Here is a 20,758-nt window from a genome sequence, read left to right as displayed (position 1 = left end):
ATGCATAAAACTCTTTGAAAATAGTAGAGAGAAAAGGATAGGTCCCGTAAGAATCTAGAGAGAGAAGCAAGTGTTGTTAGAGTTGATGGATGAGAGGTTGATGAGAAAGTACAAAAGAAGCTTGAATTTCGTACCTGTGAAGAAAAGGAAGTGCGTCACTTTTGCACCTGTAAAAAAGGGCAACACCTATTTCCAACTCTATAGATCCATTAATGCACCCTAAAGAGACTCTAAGGATAGTCTTTGGAGACAAGTTCTGACATCGGCTTTGGCTGTCAACCCGTGTGCATCATTTCTCTGGCTAACAGATTCCGATTCCGTGCGTGCATGGTAACATACATGCCCATACATCATGATCTATTTTCCGGTGGTTTCCGTAGCTCCAATTGCGGCAGGCTCCACCACCGCTCCTAGTCTGATAGGCTCCTCCGCTCCGACTTAGGCTCCACCACTGCTCCCGCTCTGATAGGCTCCTCCGCTCCGACTTAGTCTCCACCACCGCTCCTTCTCTGACAGGTTCCTCTGCTCCGACTTAATCACTTGGATGTACTTAATGCAAGTGGATGTAGTTAATGAAAACGCATTGTCCACCTACACACATTCAACTAATCCTCCACGTGCAAGATTTCAAACTCGCAGTCCCGCTCAAAATTTCAAACTCACAGTCCCGCTTGAAATGAAATGTGAGAGGGTGGGTTGTGCCACGCAAATTTTTTAAATTGAAATGAGCGGTGATTCTTTTTAGCGTCTTGGCATGGGACAATCAGGCATGCTTCCTACTCTATTTGCTGTCAAATCAAGATATGGAACTCCTCTTCTGGCCATTATGTTTTCTGCTTCTGGAATTTCAATGAGTTTTCAAGAAATTGTAGCATCTAAGAATTATCTCTATTTCTTTGGTATGTTTGCAAAGTTTGTTGCCTTGATATGGTTAAGAATCAAGAAGCCAGGACTTGCTCAGCCCTATAAAGTTCCTCTTGGGACTGTTGGAGTTATTCTCCTCTGTCTAATACCTTCTTTGTTACTAGTTCTGGTGGTAGCAGTTGCTTCTTTTAAAGTCATGGCTGCCAGCATCAGCGCTGTTTTAATTGGGTTTGTATTGTGGCCTTGTCTTGAATTTGTGAAGAGTAAGAAATGGTTGAACTTTGTGACAGGTTCAGAGCTTTCAGGTGATCTTCATGATATATTAGTGTCTGATGCGGGAGTTGGATTGCTGTCAACTGAAAATACACAACTTTTCTGATAAAGTCCTTGATTTTGTACATTCTTGCTCATTGCAGAGAGGGCAAAGAATTGGAATATAGATATATCTCATTTGAGGACTTTGATTTTAGCCAAAGAACATATGGAATTTTTTGTCAAGATAAAATCCTCCAAACTCCTAGGAATCTTTGGGGGCTTAAATACAGTGGAAGGATGGACAAGGGCAAACCTTGTAATGCAGGGACTTCTTTCAATATGTTTTATATTTGAAGTAGATGCATGGCCAATAGGATAGTGAATCATTCATGTACTTTCCAGATCGACTATGTATATATTTGAAAGAAGCTTATTTCATGATATTTAGTAGGTCTGAAATAGCACACATGGATTGTTTTTGTAGAATTGTAGGATTTGAACAATGCCATCAAGATATAGTTTTGATGAATTGGGCATTTGTTTTTGCTTATTTTAGAGGGGAAAACAACTATCAACCATTTACGTTTTTCTCTAGAAAATGTTTTTATATTTTATAAAAAGATTAAGGATGTTTTTGGATTTCAGTATATAATAAGATTTGAAGTCAGGGTAGATAATAAGATTTGAAGTCATCATAAAAAACAATCAATATGAATTCAGTATGTCAAATGCTAGAATTGTAGTAGTATGTCAAATGTTAGAACTGTATTTGGATGGAAAAGATAATGGCATTTCTTCTAATCATCTAAACCAAAGCTAATTAACATCAACACTTCAATTTTTTTCATAGAAAGTCAGGTGCTTCATCTCCAAAATTATTACTGATATAATTTGCTTATCTGCGCGTAGTTGATATATTTGGCATTATTTTATCTTGCCAATCTGTATGCAGTCTGAATAATTATTGATGCATTTTTTTAACCTTGGTTATACAACAAGAAACCTAGATTCAATCATTTCACAAATACTGAATTCATGACCCATAATATGCATAGAATCTTGCTTTGATCATTATAACATATGTCCCTCTATGACTAATGATGTTACAAAATCCATGGGCATTCTTAAATAGTGCGTAGAAAATCCATTGACATTTTTAAATAGTTGTGTTGAAAAGTTGAGAGGAAAGTTTTGTATTTCAAAATATTTGATTTTTTGAATTTAAAAGAGATTTAAATAAATTATGTTGATTTAAAATGTTAATTTAATTATTAATAATTATTAAGTGAATAGTCGAGATTTAAAGATTTAAAATATGTTTTCTAGAATTTTAATTTAATTATGAAGTGAATAGTAGAGATTTAATGTTCATGGATTTTTATTTATTTTAAATTTAAAATAGATTTAAATAAATTATGACATGTCTAAATAAATTATGGGCATGTCTATATTAGAATAGGTTTCATAAAATTTTAATTTAACTATCAATAATTATTTAGTGAATGATAGAAATTTAATTTCTATGGAAAATATAAGAATATTCATAGTAGTTTTCACAAATCAAATGTTAAGATTTATCTCCAAGTTAATTATTTCATTTTAATTAATTTATTTCAAATTAATTAATTAAAGAAAATGTCATATCAACATGTGTCATATTTGACATGTGGTATTGTTAAGCCATGGTATTGGCCTTATGGTATCGTAGCAAAGAAAAACTAAATGAGGGTGAATCTCCATAATTAATTTTTTATAATTAATAATAATAATAATAATAGATTTTTCGTAGAGAGGTTGAATGTGGTAGCTTCCTTAGGAGAATTAAGTGTCGAGGGTTGACAAAGCCTAACACAATCCTAGGGTCAACCTAGTCACAAAATCATAATAATAATAATAATAGATTTAAAATAGTGTTATACTTTAGTTCATTTTTATGATTTTTTTTAATCTGAGTAATGTGAAATGTGTCATGGAATAAGTGTTTTGATATTTATTATAGATTAATGTCTATCAACATTTATCAACCAAAATTATAATAGTATAAATCTATATTAATTGTGCTCCTATGTAATTAGTAAAAAAATTAATACCCACTTTAATAAATAAAAAAATTATATATATATTTTATAATATATATATATATATATATATATATATATATTTTTTTTTTTTTTTTTTATTATTATTAATATATTTTATATTGGATTTTAATAATATATTGGGGTATATATATATTTATTGTATTTTTTTCAAAATAATATTCGTTTTATTAACATTTTGACTTTATGTTGCTTGTATTTTTATTGTGTAATTTATTCCATATTATTGTTTTATATGAATAGATAATATGATTCATTGCTATTTTTAATATATTAACAATAATACTTTTTATTTTGTAATTTATTCTATATTATTGTTTTATATTAGTAGGTAATATGATTCATTCTTATTCTTAATATATTAATGATAATATTTTTAGTGAATATTTCTTTAAATGAATGTGATTATTTCATTTAGAAATGTTTTCTTATTTGAAATTAATATATTATAGCTCTAAAAATGATATTTTGTAAATTATTTTATTTATAGTTAGTATACAAATTATATTTGTTTTATAAATATGTTATATGTCAGTTTTATGTTAAGTATTAAAGGAATTATACACCTCTCTCATACACACAATATACTTTATATTTAGCAATACAATACACATATGTTTTATGTCTTTCTCTTTCTCTAGACATGTACTCACACATATAAAGTCTATGTTGAAATACTTCACTTAAAATCGATATTGAAATATTTTACATAGATGAACATTGAAATATTTTATTTTTAGAAAATACTAAATAACTTGTTTTATTATCCTTTTAAAATCTTACATATCAACTTCATCTTAAGACATTAAACATCTCCTTCATATTGGATTTTGGATGGAACAAATAATCCATTCTATATTTTTTATACTTCTATGTTTTTAATATATAATTTGACACTATAGAGAAAGCATACCCCTTATAGAGGAAGCATACCCATTCAAGTGGTTAGGGAAGGCCCTCCTCTCTCTAATAGTACGTATGATAGGCTTTTTTATATGATATTGTGTCTTCTTGATATTTTAATTATTGATGAAAGGCGTTAAGGTATGGTATGATTCTCTTTAATCTGGCATAAGGATCCATTAGAATTAAAGTTAATAAATATATGCTAATTAATTAATTTAATATCGTTTAATAATACTTTATTAAATAATATTAAATAATAGTGAAATGGGATTAGTATAGTTATAAATAAATGTAGATTTCTCAAGAAACATGGAAGATTTTTCTAGTATGGCTTTCACATTTTCATTGGAAATACATTTAAAATAGTTAAGAAAGTTTCCTCATCTCCTTAGTGCGATGGATGATGCAATTCATTATTGTTGGTATTATGATGCATGTGTTGTCCTTGATGGTAACTCACTTGTAACAGAACAAGTATATGGTAACGAAATGAATCCACAGGTTAGTTCAGAGGTGAAAGAATGATGGAACATAATACTAGAATGATGGGTCAAAGGTTTATAGGCCAGAATTAGAAGTTTGATACAGGTGAATATTTGAAAATCTATACATGGGATCGTCAAGTCCAAGTTATGTATACATGTGAGTTTAGTGAAGCAAAGTAGCATATGGTTTTTGCACCATGGTATTCTAAATACCGGGGGTCTTTACCATGGTATTGGCCCATAGTAATGAGCACGAAAACAGATATTGATCCCGTCAAAGATTACCACCGACATTAGTGTAGTTTTGACTCATGGTATTGGATAAGGAATAAACTATATAAACAGGTGAAGATCAAAGTGTTAAGTGTGCAAGTGAAAGGATTGTTGATGAATACTTCAATTTGAAGTATATTTGCATTATAAGGGCCATAATTGTCACATAGATCTGAAATAATTATGCACCAATGAATACAATAATGGATCCAGATTATGAGACCTGAAATGATTTTTCATTATATGATCTGCTCATGGATTGACTAGATCTCAGTACTGATGCATGTTTTTTAAGATCTGGGTCTTTCTGAAGTTCTGAAGAGCTGCACAATTTTAGGTCAAAATTTGCAGATCTATATGTTGGTTGGTCTTGAGAAAAGCGTGTATACATGTGGGTTCACTTCTTTAAAGCCGTGTATATAAAGTAAGGGGTTTATGTTCATAAATGACTGATCAACCTTATCAATGTTGTTGTTTCTCTACTATCTGTCAATGATGTCCTCATGTTGATCTGGGTTGAGGGATAATGTCTGAAGTAGAACTGATTGAATGATGAAGTTGAATTTGTTTACATGTTGATTGGTTGAAAATATTATTGATTTTGTTGTTTGTAATAGGGTTATGTAAGCTAACATAATATTTTAGAATATCTCTAGTCAACTCTGTGTCTCATTTAGAATTACAAGTTTTAAATTTTCAGTATATTAAGATCTGTACGTGGGTTTCTCTATAGAAAAGCGCGTATGCACACGGGTTTCCTTAAGCAAAGTAGTGTATACATTCTGGAATTTGAATGATCAAGGTTGCAGTTGACTCTGTGTGTTGATGCAGTATTATGAATTCAGTTCTGTATACTAGTTATAGTGATCTGACAGTTCAAGTTCATTGGTTGAGTTTTGATTAAGTGTAAGTTGATTCGGTTTCAGTGATTGGATGATTTTTTATGTCAAAGATTGATGATTTTATTACAATGATGATTGAGCATAAGTGTTGATATTGGACCTAGTGTGAAAAATTATGAAACGTGGTCCATGGATGTTGTTGAGGGTTGGAACCTTCAGTAAGGAAGTCGAAGCTTCCTTCCAGTAGTAGCTAGTGATCAAATTAAGGGATTGGAGCTCCCTTCTAGTAGGAAATGGAGATTGAGTGAAGGTTGTAGCCTTCAGTAGGTGGGTGTCTATACTGGTATGAGTTTGCACCAATACAAGAATGTATGAAGTTTTTGATATCAGTAAGTTTTGAAGACTGAGACGACAACAGCGGTGGTTTTCTCCCACATTGGGTTTCCACCTTAAATCTTGGTGTTCATGTGTGTTACTTATGTGTGATACTTTATTCTGTTCTTACTGCACCTATTTACTGGTTATCAAATTCCTGATAAATCACTTACATTCTGGTTCAAGTTTAACAGATAAAGAATTAATTGTTTTACAAGTTTACTGAGCATACACTAGTTTCTTTTACAACAGTCGTGTATATATGCTAGTTGGGTTAACTCAAGTCACGTATACATTTCAGAAAAGAAAATTATTATTGTGAGTTTTTAAAATAATGATTCACTCCCCTCTAAATATTTTTCCCAACAATTAGTATCAGAGTCAGATTCTTAGAAAGAAGCTTGATCACTTGAAGGAATACCTCCCAAGATGAGAAATCAAGACGAAACGACATCTATCATACCACCACTCTTCAACGGAAATAATTTTATATATTGGAAGACAAGAACCAGATCCTATCTTCAGTCTCTTGGAGTAGATGTTTGGGAAATTGTGGAAGGAGGTTACCAATATCTAGTTGCAGTTCCCACGGATGCAGCAAAAAATAAGACGTATGAAACCAATGCCAAAGTTGTCAATGCATTATTGGGAAGTCTGATAGAATCAGAATTTGTCAAAGTTATGTAGCTAAACACAACAAAAGAAATATGGAATAGAATCATTCAAAGCTATGAGGTCAATACCAAGGTAAAAAGTACCAAACTCCAAACTCTCAGAATTCAATATGAAACTCTCAGAATGCATAATGATGAAAATATTACCAGTTTCTTTCTATGTATAGATGAGATTGTAAATTGCATGAAAAATATGGGTGAAGATATAAAGGAAACTACTTTAGTTGAGAAAATCTCAAGATCTCTAACTCCTAAATTAGATTCAAAACTTTCCACCATTTAAGAAAAAAAATATCTGCAGACTCTTACTATTGTTCAACTTCATGGGATCCTGACTACTTTTGAAATGAGGAAAGAAGGTGCCTCAGAAGTCAAAGAAGCTGCATTTAAAGCATCTACAAAAGGAAAAGAAAAGGACGAATGCAAGGAATATTGATACATATTAGAAGAATATGAGGTGAGCTTTGTAAAGAAACTTCAACTGGCATCGAAAGATTCAAAGGTAAGTTTCCCTTCAAAATTTTTTCTTGTGGTAGATTTGGTCATTGTGCTACTAAATGTCCTCATAAAGACAACCATGACAAAGGGAAGGATACTGCAAAATGTAATAGGAGATAGTTTGACAATAGAAGAATTTATTATACTCACGAAGATAGTGATGACTTATCAAATAGTGAAGAAGGTGAATCTAATCAAGACCTTAAATTACTCATGGATTTTGAGAAAAATACTAATGAGTCTAATGATAAATTTTTGGATGCTTTAGAGGAAAAATATTTCTTTGAAGAAATTACTCAACTCAAAATGTGCTTGCAAGAAACAAAAGTAGCCATGGATACTTTGAAGCATCAACTCATAGAAAATGAAAAGCATAATGAGAAGTAGTAAGTCTAAGAAAGGAACTTGAGAAAATAAAAACTTTGAATCTTAGATTTGCTAAAGGATTTGAAACTTTAGACGAAATTATCAAGGTACAATGCTCTCCTCTTATGAAGATAGGTCTTGGATACACTAGAGAAACATCTCAAACATAAAATTCTTTAGCCACTAAATGCAGCAAAAACTAGCCAGCAAAGCTTCAGGAATGCAACAAAAATCAGTAAGCAAAGCTTCAGTAATGCAACAAAAATCATTGAGCAAAGGTTCAGTACTCACCAAAAGAATAAAGGCATTCCACAAGTAAATCATGTTCACTCCAATCCAAGGATGGAAAACAACAAAAGCACCAATCAAAAGGTAAAAAACACTAGAAGATTCTATGATCACATACATTTCTTATTTAATGGACAATGTTTCTCATGTCATAATTTTGGTGATAAGGCTACTCAATGTGTTGCATACAAACCTATCATGACTAGAGAAGAAAGAAAACAAAGGAATGAGACAGGATTTAAGAAGAACACTTATAATATATTCTCACCTCTTATAGATTAAATTTAATGCTCATTTTGAAATAACTTTGGACATGAAGAATCTGAGTGCAGGAGAAAATTACAGCCAACATCTCAAAGGGAGAAAATAACAACAAATTCTAAGGTATGGAAAAGGAAGGAGTTACAGTCTAAAATTTGTGGCATAGCATCCTTTGCAGAAGGACAAGAAAACCAATGTTACACTGATAACGGATGCTCAAAACACATGACAGGTGATAAAGATAAACTTATTTCATACAATGATTTAGAGAAAGAAAAGAATGTCACTTTTGGAAATGACTCACCTACTGTCATTAAGGGTAAAGGTTCTATTTTTATAAAAGAAAAAGTTAAAGCTGGTAATGTTATGTATGTTGATGGATTAAAGAATAACTTGTTGAGTGTTATCCAAATGCGTGATCAAGGAAATGAGGTAGTATTCCGATCACAAGAATGTGTGGTTCGTGAACTTGACATAGGAAAGACCATAATAAAAGGAACAAGAACCCCAAGCAATCTATATATATTGAAAGGTGGCCAAGAACAATGTTACCTAGGCAAGGAAGAATAAAATTGGTTATGGAAAAAAATGTTGGGACATCTAATCTTATCTCAAATAAGCAAATCAAGCAGGCTCAAAGCTGTTCGTTATCTACCCTACATCACCATACCAGAAAGTACCATATGTAAGTCATGTCAATTAGGTAAGAAAACAAGAGTTCAATTCAATGCCAAAGAAGTATAAGGAACTCAACCTCTTAGACTTATACATACTGATTTGTGTGGATCAGTAAGGAAAATGTCACCTCATGGAGAATAATACTATATCTTATTCATTGATTACTTTTCAAGAATGTGTTGGATCGGTTTATTGAAATAGAAAGATGAATCATTTGATAAATTTAAAGTCTTCAAGGTATTATTTGAAAATTAATTATATCTAAAAATAAAATGTCTCAAATCTGACAGAGGAGGAGAATACATATCAGATGAATTCTTTGATTTCAGTGAACAACATGGCATCAAAAGGCAATTTTTTGTAGCTAAAACTCCTCAACAAAATGATGTGGCAGAAAGAATGAATAAAGTCTCTCAAGGGTGCATTAATGAAGTTTTTTAATTTTATTTGATGGTGGAAATGGATTCAACACCATAAAAAACTCTTGGGGCACTCAAAAAGCTGAAGCTCGAGAGTTAACACAGATTTTCAAAAGTTTCTTCTTGATTTTATCAAAATTCATACTAAAATTTCCATAGTTTTCTCGGAAAAATTTTTGTCTCCTTAAACGAAGCAAATAAAGAGTTAGAAAGGGATTGCATTTTCTTTCACTTTCCAATTGACGAGTTTCTTTCTTAATTTTATATTGGGGTGTTCAAATTTTAACATTCAATAGATATGACGTAAAGTCAAATGTTTTTCCATTTTTTCATTTTCACAATCTAACCAAGTTTATATTGATTTACATTTTGCTTGACGATAGATTTTATGAGAGTACGTTTATCTTTAGCTTTTGGAATCTTGGTTATATTGATTTATTTTTACTCGAAAAGGTAGATTTTAAGAGAGTGTGTTTATCTTTATCTTTTGGAATTTTAAAACATGTATCTATTTTGATCCAAAGTTCAATTATCTTTAATTTTTTTCAAAATAATATTTAATTATAAATCAAATCTCAAATATGCATCTATTTTGACATTCAAAATTTGATTTATTTTTTTTTAATAATATTTAATTGTAAATCAAACCTCCTCAAATTTGAAGTTAAGGTTTTTGAGAAATCAAGTGATGTTATAAAAATTTGCAATTTTGAAGTTGAAGTTATTATTGGGTTGATGTTTTGTTGTGTATTTTTTTTTTTTTTAATTATTTCTATAAATTATTAGCATATATATTTACTCATTTTTTTGTTTTTTTGTAAGCCACAATACTTCATATTCATTGATGAAATAAGATTACATAGCGTTCAAGTTTAGATTCACAACAAACCATACATTCCAGTCTTCAACAAATAAACATAACAATATAACTACAATGTAAGAATGCAGGAGTCAAAATACAATTTTCAACCATTTGAAACATTACCAAGAAGAGATCAGTGTAATTCAGTCCAGGGTTTTTGAAGCAAAGACCTGAGAAAATTTTCAGTAGCATATATCCTCCTAATTTCTTGACATACCATACTTCACATTGGAATGAAACAATAGTGCACACCCAAATCACCTTAACTGAAAAAACTTGGTTGAGAGAAACTCAAAGCCATAAGTGTCACTGCTCAAAACTTTCCTCTCACAACGAGGGCAAGTCAATACCACACCAACCATTAGCATCATAACCAGATCATAGAGTATATGAACAAGTAAATGTCTAAAGCTATATAGAGGCCAATAACCATTTTCATCTAGTGTAAAATGAAGACCACCACATAATCCAAAATAACAGGGTAAAGTGCTGAGATAATCATAAATGAATAGGCTAGTGATGAGTTTCAAAAACAACCATCAATACACCATCAACTATAAACTAAAGGACAAACATGATATTGGAATCGATATTTGCATCAACCCTACAGAAAATCCAGAGTGACCACTAAACCAACACATGCCCAATAAGCCCAAATTTGAACAAACATGAGTAACAATAAGTAGAAAAATAATTATATTCACCAAGGATATATTTTGGCTCTATTTGGAAACACTTTCATCATTTTTGGCTATATCAAGAGAGTAGATATGGTAGCCAAAGTATCCAATTTTTTTCACAAAGGTGTATCATGAGATAGTGACTTTCCTCTTAATAATGAATTTATTGATTATGATTATGATGGTTTATGCAATTCATTTTGATAGATTCCATACTAGGATATTATATAGGGTAGTTGTCTCATAAGACTACCCTTCACACCTATATTTGAGATGTGTGGGAATTTCAAGGTTAGCATTGCACCCCCTACTAGAAGCATAATGAAAGGAATTTTAATGTTTCAATTTAGTGAATTAGTACATGTGCATGAAATCATTGCTTAGGGCCCTTGGATATATAGGAATACTTTGGTGTTATTTTCCCATCAAACTCATGAATTCCATTGAAAAATCAACCCAAGTGGCTTTCCTAGTATAAGTGGACTTCCCTATTCTCCTATTACAATTTATACCTAACCCTAAAGTGGATTGTAGGCCTATTAAGGAATTTTATCTTCCATGAATTTAAATGATTTTTACACCCTTTACCATGACATAGAGTGTGCATTAGAGTAAAATTGTCTAAATTTGTCAAAGAATTTGTGTTTGCTAATATTAGAAACCATATCCATCTCTAGGTTCAAAACATCAAATTTTCTGACACTTACTTTCATTTTCAAATTTCAAACCATGGGATCCATGGTTGTTGGGTTATGACCTAGCGTTGTGAGAGGAAGAAACAATGATTCAAAACATTAATCTCTTTTTTCCTCCCCCACTTTAATGAACTTATCACACAAAATCATTATGCATTCCTATTTTGAATTTAAAGTTTCCTATATAACTTATGATTATAAAACCAATGCTCAAATGAAAACGCTATGCTCATGTACTTCGAAGGAAACAATGATTATATTGGTATATATTATAAAACCAATTCTCAAATGGTTAGGCTATGCTTGTGTACTTTGAAAAAGCAATGATAATGTTGGTTCATGATTCTAGATGGAAATAACATCAATACTTAGGAGAATATGGAGCAAGAATTTATAAAACACACATATATTATTGTAGATTTAGAAATACTATAGATGTGATCTATAAGATAAACCAAGGAGGAAAAGAATAATTTGAAGATTATGTTGAGAGGTTTTAGTTTAAATATAACTATGTTGAGAGGTTTTAATTTAACTATATTTTTTTAGCAATTATAGATTGGAATCAAAATCCTTAAATTAGTACTCCTTGTAAATGTTAGAGAAGTATGGATAGATACTAAAATAATGTTTTACAATTTTTTTACTAGGAGGAAAATGAAGTATTCAAAAAATATTCAGGAGCTACTATAAAAAAATGTAACGATTATAGAGGAACTACTACACAATCCTCAAGAGTAACAACAACAACAACATGTACAATTTATGTCCTATAAGTCCCAATTTGATTTACTTGTTCAAATAGTTATTTTATAATAGAGATATATTTATAATTTACCATTAAATTATAAATAAAATATTAAATTTAATGAATCAAATTATTTTAATTTCATTATTTTTATATATTTCCTTAAAATTTTCTAATAATTTATGCCCTGACTTCTTTAAAAAATACCTTGACTTCTTAAAAAAAAATCAAAGTTCTTTCCTAATTGAGATGTAATTGTAATGTTAAACATGCCTCAATAACTTCATGATAAAAACATATGGTATTATCCGATGTATATTCATCAGAAAAATGGTATTTATACAAATAGAATCATAGGGATACAATTATGTCTCCATAACTAGAAATACATGAAACAACAAATCAATGTCCTAACCAAGACCATCATATCTATATACAAATCTCGAAGGATTAGTTAATATTTCCACCCTTAATCTGAAGGGACATCTAACATGCCAATTAAAGATCTAAAATTTCCAAACTTTTCACACCCTAATGCTTTGGTAAGAATATCTGCAATTTGTTATGAATTAGGACAATGTGTTAGATGAATTGTTTTGGCCTCAACTTGATGTAAAATTAAATGATACTTGATGCTGATATGTTTTTTTCATTCATGATATTTTGGATTCTTGGCCAATTGAATTGCAGAAGGATTGTCAACGAATAAAGGAGTTGAAGTCTTTTGTTTCTCTTGCAAATCTTCAAGTATTTTATGAAGCCAAATTATTTCTTTTGTAGCTTGAGATGTTGCAACATATTCTGCTTCGGTGGTAGAATCAGTAGAAACAAATCATTTTCTTGATCTCCAACTGATAATTCTTGATCCAAGATTCATCAAATAACCAGAAGTTGAGACTCCATGCTCCTTATCACCATCAAAAATTGAATATGAATAACCAGTAAGATGGAAGTCTGAAACTTTGGAATATTTGATGCCATATGTTTGAGTTCCTTTTAAATATTTAAGTATTCATTTTTCTCCCACCCAATTCCCTTGACAAGGTTAATTCATAAATCTGGAAAATATCCCTATAGCAAAATTTATATAAGGACGAGTAGTAGAAAGATAAATCAAACTTGCAACAGTTACCTATACTTTGTTGGATCCTCAAATGGTTTGCCTTCTTTTGATGTAAGTTTCAGATTTTGTTCCATTGGAGTAGCAATAGGAATACAATCCATCATTCCATATTTTTTCAATAACTTTCCAACATATTTCCTCCGAGAAATACAAATATATTGAGGTTTTTGATCAACTTCAATTACAATAAAATAATGAAGTAAACCTAAATTTGTCATATCAAAAACCTTTTGCAATTCATTCTTAATAGATGATATATAGTCATCATTATTCCTTGTAATCATTAAATCATCAACATAGACAATCAATCATACAACTAATATTCCAACCTTATTAACAAAAAGAGTTACATCATTTAGGTTAAAATGCCTATAATTCATCTTAAGAAGATGTTCAATTAGTTTCTCATACCATGCACAAGGTGCTTGTTTCAAACCATACAAGGAATTCATCAACTTGCATACCTTTTGTTCTCTACCTTTGATAGAAATTTTTTTTGGTTGAAACATGTAAAGATATTACTTCATACATCCATTTAGGAAAGAAGTTTTTACATCCATATGATGATTTTTCCATCGTTTTTTAGCAACAATAGCAAACAAGGTTCTAATAGTGCCCCATTTAATTGTAGGAGCAAACTTTTCTGTGTAACCGATACTTTCTTTTTGTGCATATCCTTTTGCTACAAATCTCGCCCTATACTTGTCAAATGAACCACCATCTTTATATTTGATTTTATAAACCCACTTTCAACCAATGGGTTTGATTCCATTAGGAGGATCCACCAACCCCCAAGTGCCATTTTTAATAAGCGCATCATATTCCCTTTGCATTGCAATTTTCCATTCATTACAACTAACAACTTCTTGAAAACAAGTAGGCTCACTATCAATAGAGAAATTATACCTAGACACATGAGAATGGTTACCTGAAGAACTTCTTGTCTCAAAATCATCATTTCTAATACAATTTGATCTTCATAGAGGTTATTCATCTTGTGGAGGAAGTTTCTAATCTTGTGGAGCAAACTCTTTTATAATGCAAGTACCTTATGTCCCTGTGAAAACACTTCTACCAGCCAATTTCTCTTCAACAAAACTATTATCATCATTGAGAGGAAAATTCGTTGAAGGAAAATCCAGAGACTGATCTAGAATGGGAATCTCCCCTTCAGGACGTGGGAGATTATTATCAGATTCATAATAAAATTTCTTAGATATAAAATTTTCTAAATGATTAAGTTATCTATCAACTGTGGATGTATCTTTATCATATTCTAGAAAAAATACATCCCTTGACAAAATAAACTTCTTATTCTCTTCACCATACAACCTGTATGCTTTAGAATTCATAGAATATCCAAAAAATATAGATTTTTTGTTTCTTTCACTCAAATTGTTTCTTTGCTACTTATGAATTAAAGCATAACACTGAGAACCAAAAACTCTAAAATGTTGAAAAATAGGAATATGATTATACCACATTTCATATGGAGGTTTATTGTTGATAATAGAATATGGTCAATGATTTATGATATAAGCTCCACAAAGTATCTCTTCTCCTCAAAACATCAACTTTACATTTTTAAAGAACATCATTGATCTTACCATATTAAGTAATGTTATGTTCATTCCTTCTGCAACACCATTTTGTTGTGGATTATAAGGAATTGTGGTTTGGTGTTTGATGCCATTCACTTACAAATAATTTTCAAAAACTTGTGAAGTATATTATCCACCATTATAAGTTCTTAGAGTGTTTGTATTAAGTTGAGTTTCATTTGTAATCAAGCGATGGAATTTTTTAAACATATAAAAAACCTGTGAGTTTTATTTAAGAAGATAAACCCAACACATCCTCGAATAATCATCAATAAATGTTAGTATATATTTATTACCATTAGCGGTTGCAATAGGCACAGGTCCACATAAATCTGAATGTATGAGACCTAATTTTCTTGAAGCTCTAGAAGTAGAACTTTGAAAAGGTTGTTTAATGTGCTTACCCAAAATACAAGAATTACATGGAGTAAGTTTTGTTGGAATTGTTGGAAGTCCCTTAATTGCATGTTGTCTCATAGTTCTTTTACTATCATAATTTATATGACCAAAATGAGCATTCCATAAAAAACTTGAAGACATAGTATCATTTTGTTGGACCGAATGAGTAGTATTCAATGTAATGGATGACATACCTTTCAACTTTAAGAGTTTAGCTTCTTCCGCACCAGTGATTATGGTCTCAATATCAACTTCCCTTTGAATCTCCACTTTGCCATCAAATATGTGTATTGAATGTCCTTGATGTCTGATCTATATAAGTGACAACAAATTCCTTTGAAATTTTGGAATGTAAACAACATCATTTAAAATATAATCTACAAGTCTTGACATCTTTAATCGAGAATATTTGATCCTAGATGGTTTATGTTTATATTTATTAGAAAAATACACTACTCCATCAATGTTATCACTAATTTTTACAAACAAATCTCTTTTAAAGGTCATATGACAAGTGGTTCTTGTGTCTAAGATCCAACTATCATGCCATGAAGAGAAAGAGGTAATAAAGAAATCATCCATGCTAAAATTACAGTGGAAACAACATAATTGTGCATTCTCAGAATATTGTCCTTGATCTTTCTTTTCATTCATTTTTTCTCTCCTTTCAGCAATTTGCTCCTAAGGAATCCTACAATTAGCAATAGTATGTCCAACTTTATCACATCTAAATCGTTTGATAGTTTTTTTATCAATAAAATTTCTTTGTTGTTTATCATTTTGTTGTCTATCTCCTTGATTATTTTTGCCCCCCGTTCCTCTATAATTCCTTCTACCCCGACCTATGCCACCTTTATTATTTTTGGTTGATTCTTCTTGAGGTTTTCGATCTTTTTGAGAATGACATGAAGTTTCTACATTAGAACTGGGTAGGGGTTATTTCTTGCCAAAATCCTTCTCTCTTTACACAATTTTTCCTACTAATTTGTCAAAATCTGTCTTTTAATTGTTCATTGGCTTAGAGAGATTCCAAGTAGTGTGAATAACGAAGGTAGAGAGCTTTTATAAAGGCATAAAGCTATAGATTGACCTTAACACCAGTAGATTCTATTTCATAATTGATGGCTTTAATTTAAGAAGAAAGTTCAATGGATCATTATGTTTCATCTCCAGATTAAAAAATTCAGTAGTAATTAAATGATCTCCAATTTTGAATGTGTATCATAAAGTTATTTTAAATTTGTTATTTCTTCATATGTTGTTTTACTTTCAATAATATATTTGCTTACCTCTTCTGAGACGAAAGTAGAGATTGAAGCATAGGCCTTTTTATCCTCACTATCTGAGATTGCTAGTTGTTTTTTCTCATCTCGAGGCTCTGGTTTATTGTCATTTTTTCTTTCACAAAATCCATCCCATAGATCATTAAAAGTAAGCGTATTTTTTAATTTTTCTATACCACTCCTGATAATTTTCCTTTCTAGAAAGGACAATGCCAACTAGGGAGACCAAATAATTCATTTTTACATACAAATTTGGAGTATAAAATGCAACTATAAATAAATTCTTCTGATGGAAAATAAGCAAACTTTCCTTTATGGTAGTCTCTGTTTCAGCTAAGCATAAATTTTATTCAATGAACTATAGATCATCAAACTACAAACCAATATAGTTGTCTTTGCTTTGCTTTATAAATAGTAAGCATTTACCGTAGTCAACAAATGGTTAACATAATGAAATAAACACACCAGAATTCAACAATCAAGCTTTGTTTGATGTTACATCAGACGATGAATACAATAGCTTACAATCAATAATAATCAATATTTGATCCCACACATAAGGGTCAAACTAAATCGGTGGCGCAGGATGACTTTCAACTCATCCACAGTATGTGACGACACAAACCTTGCCATGCTTTACATTTGTGCGACGGTCCCGTGTGATGCATAACGTTCGATCGAAAACAACGGTCGAGATGACCCCTTTCACATCTGATGATAATCGATGGCGCATGGCTTGCCATATGTTAATAAGGTGAGTGGTCCCATAGGTAGTTTTATTAAACATGAGATCAACAATGCTCACTCAATTCGAGGGCATGCACACTCCTCAATTTCGAATACCAAGAGAAGTGATGTCGAGGATGGTTTCCAAAACCAACACGCATAGTCAAAAAGACATGGTCCTATATACCATCTCTGCCAGGTACCTATGCGCTAACTCCACTAAGTCGACACCAACTCTGCCAAATCAGATCACCAACTCTACAACTCATCCATGATAGTTTTTAAAATCGGAATGGGTGATCGAATCGGTCTACCTAATAAACCGGGTTTCAAACTGGAATCGGTCAAACAATGACTGACCAGATCTTAACGAATCGATTTTAAAAAAAATACATGAAATAATTAGTTTTTAATAATAAAAAATAATTTTAATATTTGAAATCATGATTCCAAACCAATAGAGACAAAATATGCAAGGTTTGATCATTTGTATACCATAAAAAGGTGAATATATCCAAATGGCACCAAGTGCAATACATAATAGCAACAAAATACATAATCAATGAGGCTCTAAATCACCTCTAGAGTCCAAAAAAAATACTCTAAGCTATGGGTCCACTGACCTACTACAAGTCTACATATTAATGATCAACAACATGATCACTCCTCGTCATGATCAAACTCATCACCACTACTAGAAAAGGGATAATTAACATGAGCTAGATAAATAATATGGCTCAGAGTTTGAGGACTCGTAAAACTCCTCTACAACTTTAGTAGTAGTAGTAGTAGTAAAAAAAAACATCAAAACTACAAATCATTGATAAACATGGTCACTCATGAAACTCATCATTGATTCTACGCTACTAGAAATGGGATCATCAACCAAAGGTACATAAACATCATATATCTCAAAGTCTTTAGACTTGGATTTCTCAACCTTATAACATGATAGGAATTGAAAAAGTTTAACATGGCTAACCAATGATTTTGGCTTGAGTGGAGGGTTCATCTCCTCAACCTTATAATGTGGTAGAAAATAATTAGCACGCCTAACCAGTTGTTTTCTTTTGAGTGAAGGGTACATTCTTGTTAAGGCCATGGTAGAGGAGTTCAACAATCAATACCACCAACATAAAAAAAGTTCAACAATCAATGCCACCACCATCAACGTTCTTAAAGGGTTTCATGCTCTTGATCAAATGTCAATCTCATACCCTCATGCATAATCGAATCAAATGGAAACATTACAAACCCCCAAACCATGAAATCTTGAAAACCATTAAGTCTGCTGAATTTTGAGTGAAATAAAAAATTGTAGTTTCTCCATATGAAATCCAATGAGGTCGAAACCACTCTCAAACATCCCGAGTCATTTCATGGTAATATTACAAATTTAAGAAATCATTTTACTTTGAGAATTTAACATTACCATTAATTTCCAACATGGCTAGCGTTGAGATGTGTCAGGCAAATGAGAGGGTAGGCATGCTTTTCTTGGATGGGCTATTTTTGAAGGAAAACAACCCCAAATTTCCCTCAAAACAACTTCAAAACTCACAAAAATGCATTTTGTGGGGTCTGTAGCTAGCCTGGCAATAAATTGACCAGTTTATGATGGAATGAGTTGGTTTATGCCCGGTTAGACCAAAAAACCAGTGAGTTTCAACCGGTTTGATGGTCTAGGCTAATGAATCAACCAATTTCACTGATTTATGGTTCAAACCGGCCGGTTTTTAATACTATGTGCCCACCTCACGTCGTCCACCTCAACCACAGCAGGAACTTGTCCACATCAACGGAGTTCGAACTAGACACAACCAGGCACAATGACTTTAGTGCTTTTCAAACCTTACGCTCTCATACCATTGTGAAACAGGGCTAGATTACTTCAAGATAAATGCAAATGGTATTTTGTGATGTATTTCAGAAAAATGGTATTTATATAAAAATAATTAGAGGGAGACAATTATGTCTCCATAACTAGAAATATGAGAAACAACTAATCAATGTCCTAGCTAAGACCATCCTATTTATATATAAATCCCGAAAGATTAATTAACATGTAATTTACCAATTTTAATGAATAAAATTTTAAATTTAATGAATAAAAATATTTTAATTCCATTATTTTTATATAATTCCATCCAAATATTTTATAAATTATCATTCCTTTAAATTTTCTAAACCATTTATAAACTATCATTTCTTTGAAGTTTGATAGTTTATCCCTTAACTTATTTAAAAAATAATATTTAAATATTTATTATATCACTTTAAAAAAAAATGTTAAAAAAATATAGGAAATGCTATAATATTCTTATATTATCCTCAATATCCGATAATTTATACATAGAAATTAAAGTGTTACATATCAGTGTCAATTCCGTTGCCAAATGAGATTTGGTTTTATAACATTAGGTCACTAACCATTGCAATGTGTTGTTGATGTAAAAATGTTGCAATCCTATTGATGGATATTTGATTACAATTATTACAAACTTTCAACTTCGTAGATCTGATTTTATTTTATTCCAAGTCAAGTTTGATTTATTTAAAAAATAAAATAACTTTTCATTTGATTGAAAATCAAATTGATTTAAAATTAAAATAAAATTTACGCCACTGAATATGATTTGAGACTATTCCAATTTGGTTTCTCCACCATTCAAAAAAAAAGATTTTTACTTCCAAAAATTGATCTTACACGCACCAATCCGATATTGTCAATGCAGGAAATCATAAACCCTTATCGCGTGGCAACCAGCCATTTTTCCGGACCTGTCAACGTACAAAGACTAAACCCTTTGAAATAAAAAATGGCTTCGCTGTCATATAATTTGATTCGGTCACGATGAACCATTATGTATATGTAAATATGTGGAATAGGAAGCGGGCAGAGTCACTCGGTTGGAAAACACACCATCAATATAACATTTTCTTCCTACTCTTCAATGTAGGCTTCTTTGATGGTACTCTTGTGGAGGCGGTGTCATCATATTTCACCGTCACAATGTGTCCTTTCAGATCTTGTTGAATTCTCGTTCAGGGTCAAACACCAAACCAGAGGTTACTGCTGTTTGGTTCCTCTTATATATTGCTGCGTTTTGGAGCCGAGCTGACAGTCAAGCAAATGCCTATCAGTATTATCGTTTTTTTCGTTTATTATCTTAGGAAACGTTGTTTTATATGACGATGACAGTAAAACACCGAGTCATTTAAATCCATTGGGATGCATAAGCTGAACGAATTTTATGCTTGAACAAAACACCGTCCCATTAGAGGTTTCAAATACCTTAAAGCCAAATTGTTAGCCATTTTAAAGGGTGGACCTGAAAGCGACCTTCAAAGCCAAATC

General features: G+C 31.3%; 1 pseudogene; it reads left to right on the top strand.

Annotated features, from left to right (window-relative positions):
• Nucleotides 1-754: 754 nt before the first annotated feature.
• Nucleotides 755-1,243, top strand: LOC149237215 (polyamine transporter PUT1 pseudogene; annotated as a pseudogene).
• Nucleotides 1,244-20,758: the final 19,515 nt, after the last annotated feature.

Source organism: Pinus tabuliformis, chromosome 8, assembly GCF_031772625.1.
Source record: "Pinus tabuliformis cultivar Carrire ecotype Pingquan chromosome 8, CPIR1, whole genome shotgun sequence".
Classification (NCBI taxonomy): domain Eukaryota; kingdom Viridiplantae; phylum Streptophyta; class Pinopsida; order Pinales; family Pinaceae; genus Pinus; species Pinus tabuliformis.
Note: the sequence above shows the minus strand (reverse complement) of the source record. Positions and strands in the feature narration are given on the sequence as shown.